Raw genomic sequence first — 14116 nt, 5'->3', positions numbered from 1 at the left:
TAGGATTAAAATTACCTGAACTTCAGTATTCTGGAGCTGGATTTTGAGGCTGAAGGTCAATATTTTCCTATTTGATGACCTCAGTTTTGCAAAAGGTGTAAATTCTACAGACATGTGTGCCACCAGTTTGGTGCAAACAGAGTTTTGGTGGAAATAGTGCTGTGAGGAAGAGGAGGAGGGTGGTTGTCAACACCAGTGTGAGGTCTTTGCTTTGGGCAGAAGCTGTGAAGAAACAGACAGGGCGGAGGTGCAAGGCTGCTGGGGCTGTCAGTTCCTAATGCCAGGACAGCCAATTCAGAAGCAATAATGGGGCAAAAGGTTTCTTGGGCGTTCATCTGGCTGTGCTGAACTGGCTCCTTTTTATTGAGTTTATGTCTGGTTTATCTTTCCACTAATGGCACATCACCAGACACAGCCGTGCTTAGGAGAGTGTTGTTTGGTATCTCGTTTTAAGTGGATGATTTGGCTTTGAAAAGGAATTTGAAAATAATCAGAAGAAAATACTGGATCAATTACTGGAAAACAGAGACTGTTAGCCCTGTGTGTTATTTCTATGCCTAGGCTTTAAGACTTTTTTACTATTTAAGACAATTTTACTATTTAAAATATATTAATAATACCTAAACTGCCCAAGAGATTGAGCAACCAACCAATTCTGTAATATTTCTGTTCCCGCAACTTCAACTGAGCTCATCTGTCGGAAAGGCTTCTCCTCTTCCCCTGTTCACTTCCCCTGTAACGAGCTCAGTGTGTGAAGGGCCATGGGTTGCAGTAAGGAAGAAGCAGCCTCTGGAAATGAGGTTGGGTTTTTCAGCCCCTCTTGATGCAAAGATTTGCCTTAGCAGGGTTTGGTGGCAGCGCTGCGCAAGGAGGCAGTCTGCAGAGAGAGCTTCCAGTTTGCCCAAAGAACACAAATGGGAAGATTTGGAATGTTTTCTCTTACTCCTTATAGAAAGACGTGTGCTTTCTGTTCAGTCTACTTCACCCATTTATTTATCTTTTGCTAAAGTTTGGTGATGGGTTTGTTAGATCAAACATTTACATTGCAACATTCTGTTCTAGCTGCCTGCCAAGCCCATCTCTGGTTTGCTTTGCAGGCGCCCAGCGCTCTGCTCCGAGCCATGCTGTCAGGTAAGTGCTTGCTTCAAAAGAGAGGACAGTGGAGGGGGAGAAGGGAGCATTTGCTCTGTTGTGCAAGTTCTTTCGTATTTTCTCTTGTGAACATGCAATTAACTTCCTAAAATTGCTGCTGTAAGTTAAACCTCGGAAGATGTCTTTCATTTACGTTGGAGAAGAGGGTAAAGCTGTAAGCATGCGTCCGCCCTCGATGCTGCCTGGTGTGTCCTGTCCCTTCAAGTCCCCTCCCTTGGGCTGTGAGGCTCACCACTTCAGCACAGGTTGGTAACTTCTGAAAATCCTAACCCAGGATCTGTGAAACCGAGTCCAGAGGGCAGGGCAGAGAGGAGGCAATGGACGGCTGCAGTCTGTGCTGCATGGGCTTTCTGGGTAGACAACAGACCTCGACCAGCAGTCTAGTAGCAGTCACTGAAATTAAATGGATCTGATTATTTCTGCAAAGGAGAGCCAGCTCACGGGCAAGTTCACAGTCGATGGTGCTTCCTTACCACGTCGTGCTCTCAAACATCCCTGCTGTGAGGCCAAATCCAGAGGGCAAGGGCTGGCCTGGCACTGGAGTCCGAGTGATTAGTATTGTAGTTCTCTTAACTTCAACTAAGCTATCAGTTTATACACCTTAAGGACTGGGTGGAAGCTGCAGGACAACCCATCCCTCCTTCACCATTCACCTGTTAAATGTTGCTTATATGATCTCTTGTTGCAGACAACCGTGGCTACAGCACGGCCATCTGTCTGCCCCTCCGCTCCCACCGAATTGCAACAGGAAAAAGCCTGGTAGCAGCAAACAGCCCAGCTCCATTTCTGAAATATCAAAAAACCAAACAACTAGTTGTTAAATCAGTTCTTAATCAAACCAGAGTTCATGGACTGATCTGATGGCCCAGACTGTTCTATTAACGTTTCAGGAATAAATACCTCGGTGTGTGTTGGTAGTTTTGGAGCAGATGAAGCAAACCGGCGGTTCAGCACTCTTTTTTATATCATCAGCAAGTTGATTTAAATTGAGTGTACAGAGTTGGCTGCATTCCTCTCCTGAGCTGCATAAAAAGTTTGCTAAATCGAAGTGCCAGAGCTGTAAAATCCTGCTGAAGGGATTGTTTCCAAAGATCAGCGAGAGGAGCGGTTAAACTGTTACCGTGGCAGTGTGCGTATGACTTTTGTCCTCTTGGCTTCATTTTAGTGACAGTAGTAAGGAGTTTTGCCTTACAGAAGGGAAAAAGCATTAAGACTTGGGAACATAAACCACATTCCCTTTGGCACTACGAGTTCTCTACCTCATAGACAAAATATGATCAGTGTGCGGAACGAATAGCAGGTGTAAAATATTTTTAGAAAAACCTTGGCATGCAGTGCAGACATCCCTCAGCCCCCATCCTTTATTCTGTCAGCTTTTGTTGGTTGAAACGATGTGTAGTATTGATGGCTGCACTTTTGGTGGAACTTGCTGTAGTTTTGGGGTGGTAATTTAGCGCTTCAGAGGCCTGAAATGGGCGATCCTCTGCTCCTATGAGAGCTGAGACACCCATTACAGTTAAACAGTCCGTAGGCTCCGTGGCCTCATGGAGCTCGTTGAGCTGCATTCCCATTCCCCCTGAGCATCAGGATTACCCAGAGCAAACCAAACGAGGAGGACTCTGGAACTGTAGTGCCTTGATTATTGTTTAGTGCCCCTGCAAGCTTCTCTGGGAAGGTTATATCTCTAGGACAGGCTAATGCAATTCAACCAGACCTGGAAACCCACCTTTTTTTCCCTTGACAGAGTAGATTCATTCCCTGCTACACCCATAACCCTTTCATTTGTCTTCCTGCCTCTCCCACAGCATCCTTAGAAGGACCAGCTTGTGCATTGCTGCCTCTGTTCACTGCCTCTCACCGCTTGCCCTGCTGCAACAGGCTTTCACACTGGTTTTCTGTTCACTGAGACTCCACTTCTCTTTGACCTCGTCTCTTAAATTGCTCGATGCCAGGAACTTCTGCACCAGGAACCTCAGCACACGAGGCTCTAGCACCAGCAGGTAACCTCTTCCTCCACCCTGTGGAAGCTGAGGCTTCCTTGACTTCATTTATCTCTAAAAACGCAGTGTAAAGAACTAGGGAGTGTCAGAATCCAGTTAAGGATTATCATAAATGCTCACAGTCTCAGGGAACTGGGTGAATTTGCTGCTTGGGCAGCCTCATCCAGTAGTGCAGCAGCCTGGGAGTTTTTAGGCCAGTTGATGGAAATGGGAGGTGGCAGGTTAGTGCAGAACATGGTATCGTAGATGACAACTCAGACACCCCACATTCCAGATCTGACTCTGGGCAAGTCACTGCCCTTTTCTGTGTTGGTTTCCACCTCTGTCTCCATTGACATTCAGACGTTAGCTGGCTATTGCTGTCTTTCTGCTGTCAATATGGGACTTCATCTGGTTTCTCTGTGCCATAGGAATATCTTCTTACTGTTCCCTCCTTTTATTGCCTTTAGTCTCTGTGGCCTTTGAGAGTCTCCTCCGTTGTACAGTTCACTTAATGTGCATTAGATGACCTTTACATTTTGAAATAAGGCATGCATGTCAAAGCAAAGCACTTGATTCTCATTGTCCATGGTATATGGAGTCTGATTCATCCACCGTTGGAGCAGAAGGCCTCCAGAGCAGTGACTGACTATTGTCATTCTCTCAAAGAATTTCTGTGGGTGTTTCTATAGATATGGAAGTATATATTCCTCCAGTACAAATCATGTGAAAATTTTACACCAGCCTACTCACTGAAGTTGCTGCTGGTCAAAATTAGACTCGCATACAGATTTTACAAACTAAAACAAAATCCCCCTTTGATTTTCATTAGACTGTAAGGTTGAGCATCCCGTGTGCCAGCACAGAGACAGAGCTGCTGGGTTCTGCCACCAGCTGTGCTATGAACTGTCTGCCTGGTCTTCAACAGATTGCTTCAGCCTTGTCAAAAGTAGTTTTGGTGATTTGAAGACCATACTTGAGCCTTTAACTCCCTGCTGAGTCTCAGATGTTGCAGATAACTGCAACGCATTTTTGGATCTCAGTCCGTCTGTGTCTCGCTGGGTGAGTTGGGTACGTGCAGCTCTGTGGTTTGGCAGTTTAGTGGGAAGAGTGCAGAATTCCTGAGTGCAGCTGAAACTGGTGACACCTGGAGCAGCTACCTACTTCTGAGTCTCGTATTTACTAACTGCTTTGAGCCACAGATCGTGTTTTGCTTCAAACAATTGATACTTCATTTTTAAGCATCGCATAGAGATGTTCTCTGTTTGCACCTCCTAGACTGTTTGGGTGAAGACTCATTTCAGCATTGCCAAAGCAAGTCACTTGAAAAATTGGGATTCAGGCCTCCAAGATAATTGTAAATAATAAACAACCTCGTACCCTATTCATTTATCTTCTGGCAATAGACTTAAATAGATTTCAGAACATTCTAGCTTTTCTCTATGAGTCTAAGAACTTTATTTTTAGGTGTAAATTTTGAATCCCTGGGACTGGCACTTCGCAAACAAAAAATGTAAGGGGAGGATGAACTCAGAAGTGTTAACCAGAGCTGCTTAATGGAACCAGATTTCCAGCAGTATGGAAGGACTGAGAGTTTGCTTCACAGGTTAGACAGTGTGGTGGCACCAACTTGAGTTGACTTGTACAAACAGTGAGAGATGAACCACTGCATCTCTGACCTCTCACTCCTGACCTGCAGTCTCCAAAACTGCTTCAGAAGACAACCCAAGTACTAAAATTCCTGACTCTAGGATATAAAAATCACACAGGTATTGATTGCATATTACATTATACTTATTGCTGCCACCAGCCATCCCTTGGCAATAATTATTCCTGTCTCTCTCGCCCTGTCTTGGTGCCATAAATGACATTATCAGCTGTCCTCTGGCTAGTATCCTCCCTTTGATCAACAGGAACCAATCAGCCTTTCTCTCAAATTGCCTAATTCATTAATATAATGAAGTTTAACTCAGAACAATTATTCTCAACCTGTATTTAGCTCTAAGGTTATTGCTTCTATTTCAGTCCTGAGGAAGCCTGGTGTGCCTGACAGCATGTCTAGTTTTTCCAAGTATACCAGCTGACCCAGTAAGCGGTGTCCCCTCTCCCTGCCCTTGCCTCGCTCAGATCTGACGCTGTCCTCTTGACAACGCAGCTACAGGGCTTGTTCCTGCTCAGCTGAGTCTACAAAGGCAGGCGCAGCCCTGATGAGCGGCGGGAAGGTACCCTACTAGCCCAGTTAGTGGGAGGCATCGCGCGGTGGAGCTGCTCGGACAGTGAGCTGCCTGTCCCACTTTGTCTGAGACTGCCTTGCCACCCCTGAGCAGTGTCTGTTGGGAGGTCAGTGAAGCTGCTGGCAATGCCAGAGACCCGTGAGCGAGGCTGACCTGATGATCCCCTCCAGAGATGGCACACATTTGGAGGTGAGGAACTTGCAGAGGTCAGTGAGGTTGTCTTTCATTTTTTCCTTAGTGTCTCTAGGGTTTTAAGAGTTCAGGATTTGGAGGAGCATCCCTGCCCAAAGTCAGGCATGGGGAAATCGGTTAAATGTGGGGTCTGGATTTCATCTCCACGAATCAGTCATGCTTTGCTGTACAAACTCTCTCTTACCTTGTTTATTCTTTGAAATGCTCAGCTCTCCTCCTCTTGGTTTTTCTGGTTTCCTTCAAGGTCTCTCCTAAAGCTTTTCCTGGTTTCTTTCTCAAACTGAGCTGTTCTCCCTGTTCTGAGGTCTGTGCCTCACCATATATTATCTGCTGGAGACTGTAACCTCCTCAGGGCAGGGCTGTGTCCCTCTCCAGACCCACACTTACCTGTTTTACTCTACAGGGTCAAATAAAAAGGACAGAAATAGAAGAGTATACAGCCACTGCGTGCTTTGTGATCTGTGTTTGAGAAACAAATGCAGGAACAATTGTTATTAGTACCATGGTTTATGCTGTACCACTGGAGGCTTGAGAAGTAGTAGATGCTTTAGGCAAAGAAGCTTCCTTTACAAAACATTTATCTAAAAATACACATAGTTACAGTAGGGGACAATGTTCCTCTGCTGGTCTGTAGTTAATTGTCAATGGCAACACGGGGCTCTTACATCTTGGAAACAATCCTGCTGTAGTAATGTCACGTACTTTATCCTGTTCGTTCCCTGCAGCATCCCAAAGTGCTGCCCAGCTGGGTTTCCACGGCCTCTGCTGCTGCTGGTGAAACAGCCCTGTGCCCACCGAGACTCGGGAGAGGAGGATGGATGGAGAGGAAGGAGGATGACCCTGTCCACCTACAACAGAGGTAACTGTGGGAGGGAAACCTTAGCTATGCAGGACATTTTTGCCTTTAACAATCACTGCAACTTTTCCTCTCTAGATACATGCTGTGGGTACTATGTGGCTAATAATGCATTTTAATGTACATTTTGGTCTGAGATCTCCAGTGAGTTTGGCTTTTTGATGCCAGCACAAATGGACTGCATGTACTCAGATGTCTGCCTGACAAAATTAGAAAACAAGTGATAAGTGAATGCAGATGGGGATCATCTGTGAGACTGAGATTACCCTCTCCAAAGCTCAAGGGTGGTTAGAACCAGGACTGTGACTTTGCCTATGCTCTGGAGAGATCTGAGGCCGTCCAGCCCGGCCCTGCTGCAGGGGCATTGCTGCAGGGTGGCAACTGTCCCTTCCCTCTCCAGACATTTGCATTTGCTGGAACAAAAGGCTCATTCTGGCTTGGAGTGCTGAGGCCCGCCGGGTCTCATGTGGTACCCGGCCTTGAGTCACTTCTGTGGGGCACTGTCCTCTTGGACATTTTGGCCTTTTGTTGGATATAAAAATGTATCTGTATTATCTGTGAGCAGTTATCATCTGCTAGCCAGAATGGGGCGGTTTTCCTTAAGGAAGCTTAGGATCGCATAAGTCTTACGGGTAGAGGGGAAGCGTCCCTAGATGTTGGGATTAGTCATATAACTGCTGTGGCTACCTTCATCCAGAGCCTTTTCTTTCACTCCCTGATAGAGCTCCTGACACCGAGGGCTGTATCCAAACTCCAGCCGTTCCCTAAGGACATGGATCTGGTGTGGTGGTTTAACCCCAGCCGGTAACACAGCCCCAGGCAGCCACTGGCTCACTTGGTGTGGTGGGGTGAGAATCAGAAGAGCAGAAGTGAGAAAACCCCTGGGGTGAGATAAAGACAGTCTAAAGGGTAAAGGAAAAGGTGTGCAAGCGAAGCAAGGTGAGGAATCCATTCCCCACGCCCCATGGGCGGGCAGCCATCCCAGGACAGCCGGGCTCCATGATGCTTAATGGTTGCTTGGGAAGACAAATGCCACCACTCCCAATGCCATCCCCAAGTCCTTCCTCTCTCCCCAGCCCCTTACAAGCTGAGCATGACACCACATGGTATGTGCCATCCCTTGGGTCACTGGCATCAGCTGTCCCAGCTGTGTCCCCTCCACCTCCTCATGCACCCTCAGCCCACTCACTGTTGGGGTAAGAAGCTGAACTGTCCTGTGAGCACTGCTCTGCAATAACAGCAACATCCCTGGATTATCCATGCTGTTTCCAACACAGCCCCAAAACACAGCCCCATATCAGCTACAGGGAAAGGAATGAACTTGATCCCAGCCAAAACCAGAATGGGGGGCAGGCTGAAAGGCAAATGGGGGCAGGGGAGGGCCCAGGCTGTATAACCTCTGCCCAGTTATTACTTTATCTTCTTGGGTTTTTTCCATAACCCCTTGATAAATCATGCTGTGGAGAGCTGCCTATACAACCTGCTCACCATGCTCCCCTGTTCCTGGCTTCCAGCAGCAGTCCTGATTTCTCTGGGCCTCACTCCCCATCAGCACAAGGTGTAACCCCACTTGTGTGCCTTGCAGTGCTGCTGTGAGGATTCCTTCTCACTTGGGAGCTCTGTGTGACTGCTGATGCCATGAAGCATCTCCCAGGCTTCAAACAGACCTTTATCTTCAGAAGAGCCCTGGGTGGCCTTGCTGTCCCCATCCTCAAGGTGGGGACAGAACAGAAGAGAGACAGAGGAGCTGGCAGCTGTCCCCTGCAGAGCAGGGATGAGGTGAGCCATGGACTTTGGCACCATGGAGGTTGGCCTTATTCTCCCGTGAAACGCACGGTCCCTATCACAGCACAGGAAAAGAGAAAGTAGTGTCTGCTCTCCATCCATTCAGTACCCTCTGTGTGACAGGGATGTGCTTAAACCTGACACAGCTACTTTTTGGGGGTGTTTACAAGGGAGCTGGTGTCAAGAGGCACTAAATGGAGGTGGCTGTCACTTAATGTAGACAGGGGCACAAATCCTTTCTGCTGGAGATGACCTGGGCTGTGCTGTGCCCACAGGGAAGGTGTTAATCAGTGGGCAACACTCAGCAGTGTCCTGGCAGTACCAGAACCAGCTAGTCAAGACAAAATGAAGGAAAACTGGAAACTGGTGGCTATTACATGTACTTTTTTTAAAGGCCTTTTAGAAGAAGACCCCAGAAGTCCACCAAAACCCAACTAATTAATCCTGGTGGTGCAGCCAGCCCAGAGTGAGGGGTCTGTACTGGGCGCTTTGCTGCTTTCAGGGCTGTTTGCATTTACAGAGGTCAGGTACTGAGAGGCCACTTGCAGAGCAAATGCCATCCTGTGAACTGGAAGAACCTGAAGGACTGGTGAAACTGGGGACCCTCTGCCAGCATTCACCTGGGGAGTTTTCTTTCCTCGGTCCTTCCAGAAATGGAGTCACATTTGCTGGGAGATGCCTTCCAACACGGTGGTGGGCCCACAAGGCTTGGCTGAGGCATGGCTGGGTATGGGAGGCACTAAAAATATATGTGGCAGATGTAAACATTGAGTTTTGGTGGGGTGGGAATGTGTCTGCCCAGGAACACCGGCACGCCGAGCGGGGCTGTGGCAGTGCTGGGTGCTGCGGGTGGTGGAGTGGTGAGGGGGGGAACACGTTCCTGGGGTTTGTGGTTTGGTGGGGTGGGGTGTTTTTTTTAAGCAATTATTTAAAATTGTAACAGCTTCACACGTTAAAATCACAGCTTTTCCATCGCTGTGTCATGGCAGCCCCCTTTCAACAGGTAGGGGAGGAAACTGGATGGGGGGAAATAGGGAAATTAGGAAGGAAGAAGGAGCTACCAAAGGGGAAATGCCTCCACCTCCTCCCTGTGCTGCCAGGTGCTTTTCTTCCTTTACTTTCTGTTTGTATTTTAAGAGGTAAAAGTGAACATAAAAATTAGGGAGGAGGTAGTGGGACCCCCCCCAGTTGTGGTCCAGGGCAAGGCTCTCCTCCAGGTTCAGCCTCCTGGTGCGCCCCAGGACAGGACAAGGTGACACAGCCGGGTGCCACGTCAGCATCCTGTGCACTCCTGCCAACAAAGGTGGCCATTGAGAGCCCGTGTGTGTGCTCTAAGCAATTGTGCTGCTGTGGGAACTGGCCTGAAACCACCAGCTTGCTGCTGTGCAGGCAGCTGATGAGCCACGTGAGCGGGTTCTCCTCCTCCTCCTCCCCCCAAGAGAAGGTCTCCTGGGTTTCTGGGGAGCAGGGGCTGGTTGCAGGCTGGATGGTTGTGTGAGAGCTGGCTGTGTCGAGCCAGGACAGAGGATGGGGTTGAAACAGGATTCCCCAGGTGAAGGAGCAGCACCCACCCAAACAGGCTCAAAGCAAACGAACCTTTCCCCAGCCCACTGACTTTGTCAGCTGAGGGTCCAACAGCAGAGGAAGGGAAGATGCAGCTCTCCATTCCCCTCCCTTGCTTCTGCTGACTCCAACCAGCCCCTATGTGCTGGAGTCCATACATCCAGAAGGCATGAATAAAACTATTACATTCAGGGCACTTCTGCTCCAGAGCACAAGTTACTCAGCATCTGCAGGACCGGGTCACTGCAGATATTTTTATTCTGTGTCTATTTTGCTCAGTCTCTGACTGACAGAGAACGGATGATTCCAATTAACAGTGCAGGAAGATAAGCAGCGCTTTCCACACACGTTACAAATAGAAAGAGATGATGATGATGATTATTATTATTATTTTAAAGTTATGTTTGCAAAAACACATTCATGTTCAGATTTTCTTTGTGCAAAACTGAAAGCACCTGAACCCCTGGCCAGGGAAGGTTTGGTGAGCAGAGGGTGTAGGAGCCCGGCTACGCTGTGTTATATAAACAAACTGGTGTTTTTGAAAGCAGACCTAGAGGAGTTTGCAAATGCATTTATTTAAGCAAGCCACCCATCTGCTCCTACCAATAATGGATTCACAGACCGATTGTGTGTTTGCTCAGCTCACAGGCCAATGAGTTTTGCATATGTTACATGATGCGCTCAAATCGATCCGTAACGTCTACACACACACACAGGCTCACATCTGGAACGCAGAAGCCACGCAGACAGGGATTTGAGCAGTGACCTAGTTAGCACCCACCAGCGTCTGGATCTTCAGGGCAAAAATAAAATATTTCTCCTTTTTCTTTTTCCTTTTTTTCTAGTGAACTGTTCGGTTTTGTTATGCAGGCTGTAGCGCTGCCCCTTCCCTGGGGCTGCCTGACTCCTGCAGGATGCAGCTGCCACAGGAGCGATGTTTGGAGCAGATTCACTCAGCTGGCTGGCCAAGGAGGACAACTCTGAGCTGCACAGGCGTGTAGCACAGCTGGACGGAGGATCTGCCCCGCTCACAGCACTGCAAGTACATGGAGAGGCATTTTAATGGTAGCTATAGAAGCAGGGAAAAGAAGGCTTTATCCAGAGCCAGAGAAGTGATCCCTTTTAGGGGAAATATGGAACATAAACAAAACTCCAAAGGTCTTGCCTAGAAATACTTTTGTGAGCCCTTTGGGCTGTCAGGGGTCCCTGTTCCTCTTCGCATGTCCACCTCCCACTGCTTTGCCCGTGGTGGCACCTGAGGCTCTAGAAACCCCCTTCCTTGCCAGAAACCTCTGTAGAAACAGTTCTTTCTTCGTGGTGCTGGGGATACCTGCAGAATGCAATCCTGAACCATCAGCCACCAGCACTGGCCCTGGAGCTGACTGAACGAGCTGTGCTCCCACAGCAAAACCCAGGAGCTGCTTCTGCAGCACGCTCCCTTGAGGAGCCTGGTGAGAAAAGTGGAGGCCAGGGACTTAAACTCTGTGACCTTGCAATGCCCAGAGGCTCAAACCCATGCCAGAAATTTCACTGGTCAAGGCAATGACTAAAAAAAGGGAGGAAGAAAAAAGTTACCCAACCTGTCCTCTCTCCAGGTTACCAACTCAACAACCTGTGAGCTGCAATAATTCTGGAGAAGATGCTCTCAGGAGTGGTTTTTATAGGGAGTGGTCATAAATAATAATAATAAACACGCATGTGTGTGTATTTTACAAAGCAAGGAAAAGATTCCTTCCTCTTCAAGCCCATAGCCTGTGAATAATTTGTGAACAAGAGAAGCAGCTCCATCTATCTTACACTGTATTTGTTACAAATCATTTGCTCGTGTGTAAATCTTCCTGCCAGGGCAGGAGCAGCAAATCCTCCTTCAATTTTTGTCTGCTGAAAATCTCCTAAATGGGGAAAAACTGAATCGATGAGTAACAGGTGTAGGGATACATCGCAGGATGAATAGATTCCCAGAGCTCAGGGTGTATTTTCCCAGAGCTCAGATGTGGTTTAGAGCTCAGAGAAGGTCCCTAGGTGGCAACACTGCTCCTCCCGACCCTCCTGTGAGTCTTGTGGTGGCTGGTAGATCCCGGAAAGCTCCAGCTTTGGAGGTTGGGTGACTAAGTGAGACCTTAGCTTCCATTCACAAATACAAGTGAGGAAAGGAGTATGTGTTCAGGGCTGGTGGTGGCAAAGGAAAGCGGAAGCGTGTGACGGCTGAAAGGCTCTGCCAGCCAAAGGCAAATGAGAAGAACGATCAAAGCGCCAAATTATTTATTTCTTTACAATAATTAGAAAGATTTTAGAGCCAGGGAGGTGTGACTCGTGATCCCTAGCTGCTCTGGGCTGCAGCCACCCGTAGCTGTTTCTGTAAGCCAAAGCCAGTCACAGAAAGGGGGTTCAGCCCATCCAGCCCCTACGACTGTGACCAAGGATGCTCCACAGGGCTGTGGCACCGAGGGACCACCCGCTCTGTCCCCTCACCTGTCTGTTTGGACCACCAGCTCTGCACAGGGGAGCTGCAGCTCCCCATCACTGTGCACAGAGTGTGTGTCCCCTTTCAGGCAGTCCCACAATATGGTAAATAAACCTGAGCACAGACATGGGCTGGAGAAAAATGCACATCCCACCCTGAGCCTGGCATTTTCAGGGGAAAAGCACCATCAGAGACCCAACAGCTAAGGAGGTATTTGTGTATGTCCTGTTTACCACACCGATTAGATGAGTAGATCTGAGAAAGCCATTAGCTTTTGCCTTTTAACCTCTGTTTATTCACTGCTGACTGTGTGACTCTGCCCTGTCTATATACAGCCTCTCCAGCACTGCAGCTCCGGTCACACGTGCCCAACGGCTGCTCCTTCACCAAACCACCACACCGACTGATAGAAGCAGCAATTCTCTTATGTCAGAGATAAGATGCTTTTGCCCATCTCTTGATTAGATGACTTTTGGAGCTGGCTAGCAGAGTAAAAATTGTGAATTGCAAGTATTATCATCAACTACACAATTTGAGTTTCATCCTGAGTTAATTACCTGAGTACTATACATCTGGTAGCTACAGTAAATTACAGCAGAAATGGAGAATTTGATTGCAATATTCACTTTTTGGATGATCTGCAGGGTCAAGTATTATTCACTGAAGAGATTCATGAATAATTCTGAATAACTGGACCAATATATTTAGAAACTGTGCAATCTGCAAACAGGGAGAGAAAAACCCTCAAATAAATTATACATTGTGCCTTTTTCCTGCAGCTCTGGGAATGGATTTGATTGCCTTATCACACTCCATACTTCTTTTTTCTCCTCCCCCCCACCCCCAAACCTATGGTCTCCCCTGTATTGCCAGCCAGGCAAGGAGGCAGTGAGCCCGAGGAGAACCAGCCACCAGCTAAGGGGAGGCTGCTTTCGCCTTAGAAAAGCTAAATTATGCAGATGAGTGTCTGTGAAACAGTTACATTAACTAGGACAAGGCAAAGCTAACCGCGACTGGAGAGCCTTGGCTTCAAGAAGCAAATCGAGGAGGGGAAGGGGGGTGCCATGTAAAGTGCACGGTCCCCAAACCCTGATGCCACACGCCATCTCGTGTCGGGCGCTGGGAGCAGCTGGACGCTCCTGCCCCAATTTCCAGCCATCTGACGTCACGTCAGGGATAAGGGATGAGGATTTGGGTTGTTTTGGGGGTTTCTTTTCCCCCTTTGCAAATAGATGGAGCCATGTGATGAAAACCTTGCCCCGCCCCCCCCCCGGGCCAGCGATGGGTGCAGTTAATCGTGTGCGTGAGTAGCTGGGTGCTGGTGCTTGGGTTTGGGTCATGTAATTAAATTGTGTGTAATTAAATTATGTGTCAGACGCTGCCAGATGGAGAACCAGACCCTGCATGTTTATAGGGGGTGGTCCTGCCGAGGACAGTGAGGTCTCCTCTGCCCCCCAGCTCTCTCTCTAGTGTCCTGGTTGCACCTTGCTTTCTGTCCAGGGATGGAGTGGCTTGTTCCCAGGCCGACCTTGGAGCCGTTTCCTGACAGATCTTTGTGATCTCCAGCATCTTCCCCAAGCACTGTAGATGCAGCAACTGCAGAACAACTTCTGAAGAGACCTGGGGCTCTGTGGTTGGGCAGGGGTGTGACTGTGAGCATGGTGTGCTGCTGGGGGGCAGATGGAGGTAAGTAAGGTTCCTATTTTATCAAGATTTGACTTCATGGGGATGTGGCTGAGATTCACCTGGTGCTCTTGGAGCAAGTCTCTAATAGCACAGCAGTAACCAGCCCAGTCTGGGCACGATGCACACGTGCTGCTGGGCTTTTGAGATGCCCGTGGGCTTTTGTGCCTGTTAATGGGAGCGTTGCAAGTTGTCCAGCTGCTGGTGC

This window comes from Gallinula chloropus, assembly GCF_964237585.1.
Source record: "Gallinula chloropus genome assembly, chromosome: 20".
NCBI lineage: Eukaryota > Metazoa > Chordata > Aves > Gruiformes > Rallidae > Gallinula > Gallinula chloropus.
The sequence above is the reverse complement of the archived record's forward strand: the minus strand, read 5'-3'. Positions refer to the sequence as shown.